We start from the raw sequence: 2,500 nt of genomic DNA, 5'->3' as shown, positions 1-2,500 counted from the left end.
CAAGAGCACATTACTGGTCTCGAATTCTCCGTGGATGCCGATAGCAACAGGAAGCCCTGGAGATGATCAACAGTTGCAACATTTGGGATCATGTCGAAGTCACGAGACGCCATGAGAGGGGCTTTAAGAAGGTCTGCTCAAGCCCAAGAGCCTGTGTGCCTCCTCAGCCCCCGAGTGTGACAGACGTGCCTTGTGGCTGCCTTGAAGATCGTGTCGTGATGGCGAAGACGTTGCTGTTGGCGCTGGGCGTGATGGCGATGGCCGCCGGCTGGGCCGAAGCTACCACGATCTCGGTCCCAGCTGACCATCCCAGTAAGTGCTGCCATCTCCCGTGTTCACTGATTATCATACTGCTTTTCCATATTTATATAATTCTATGAATATGAGCATCAACCGTAAAGTCACCTTCAGGTCATGGATCATTTTCGTAAAAAAGAGTGCCGAAAGAAACCAGAAACTAGAGCTGAAACCTTTTTTCATAAAGCATTATTCTTCTATTGCAAATGTCGTTGTACCAGTGCGGTTGTTATATCTACACCAAGAATGAAATGGTGTATTATCCGTACCTCTCGATATATTATTGATCATTTTCTTTGTTTTATTGAAACACACATTAATGATCCCATTCCAATCCAATCCATTCCAAAAAAGTCCTTCAGAAAAACAATTTGCCAGACCTCGACCTTGGGGACGGGGATTCCTGGGGGATCTTCAAAGTTCTCCCACCTAACACAGTAAACACCACAACAGAAACTATACTCACACAGACCACAGTCTCACCACGCCACCCACAACCGGATCTCGACCCACAGGACGAGTCAGAGACCGAAATTTCACTGCACCACAAAGAAAACCAACACCAATCCCCACACCTACACAATCACCTACACGACCACACACACCCCAACAGCCGCCACAACACCCAAAACCACAACGAACACAATCAGTGAAACCCAAAACAACACATGTACTCGCAAACACACAGACGACCTTACAGACTCAGAGGTCGATGATCAGTCCCTTCGCCACAGGGACGGTTACGACCTCAACCCAAAAACATATGGCATCCGCCTCTTCGCTGCGGAGCCCTCACGCTACAAACACCTCAACAGACTACAACTGGCACACGAAATAACACGCGGTACAATAAAATGGATATACACAAACACCACATACCAAAACCGCATCCACGAACAAAAAATCACAGAACACCTACACGCAGGAAACATATTCATCCAGCCAGACATGATTGAAAAACTGAAACAACAAAACATTGAACACCTACAGAATGGCTGGTACAACACAAACAAGTAACACTATGGCTGCAACACACACCACATTACACTCACGCCTCACAATCATTCAACATATGTACACACATGGACATACAGACGAAGACAAGAACTCTGCAACCAGTACAGACAACACGACCCTGATATCATACTCATAAACTCACACTCCTCAAACACCCACAAACAGTAAAAATATACAACTACAACACATACACATCCAACAAAACAAACGAAGACCATGACGGCATAGCCATTGCCGTCAAACAACACATCAAACATAAAATACTTGACACCTTCACCTCAGAACTCATGGCCATCGAAATAGACACCCCTCATGGACCCATCATCATCGCCACCACATACATTCCTCCACGCCGACCTTACTTAAACCAACCTGACCTCTTTTCACTCTTACGACACCAAAAACCAACATACGTAATGGGAGACTTCAACGCACACCACAGACTCTTCGGTTACAGAGACACAAATGCCGTCGGAAGAGGCCTCGCCTCACTCATCTCCGACGGCAGACTCACCCACCTCGGCCCAGACACACCAACATTCATACGTGCCAACAGCTCCACCACACCAGACATAGTTCTCGCTAACACACAAGCAAACTTAAACTACCACATAACCACAGACGATGTCACATCCAGTGATCACCTCCCCGTGATACTCACACTCTCCTCCAACCCAATCATGTTACCTACACCGCCCCGAGAGAACCTTAATCATGCAAACTGGGAAGGGTTCAAAGAAGCACTTGAACACACACACACCCCAGATCTCGAAGGGCAACCCACGCACACCATAGACCACCACCTTAACCAGTGGTACGCAGACATACAGACTGCCCGAGAGGCAAACATTCCTAAAACAACATACAAAACACTTGTACACTACAGAGAAACACATCGTCTAAAAACACTAAAAATACAATACAGACACCTTCGGGAACTTGCTGAAACACAGGGATGGAACACAGAACTACGCACACGACACAGAGAAATTCAAATACAACTCACCAACGAAACAAAACACATGAGCAACCAACAATGGGAAACACTCACAAGAGAACTATGCAACAACATAAAAGATCCTAAGGTCTTCTGGAGGAAACACAGGAGACTCATAGGATCGAACAGACAGACGATCACATACATATACAACACCAACAGACAAAAGATAGACACAGCAGAGGGGAT

The sequence above is a fragment of the Penaeus monodon genome, chromosome 14 (assembly GCF_015228065.2).
Source record: "Penaeus monodon isolate SGIC_2016 chromosome 14, NSTDA_Pmon_1, whole genome shotgun sequence".
Taxonomy (NCBI): domain Eukaryota; kingdom Metazoa; phylum Arthropoda; class Malacostraca; order Decapoda; family Penaeidae; genus Penaeus; species Penaeus monodon.
This window is presented reverse-complemented; position numbering follows the sequence as displayed.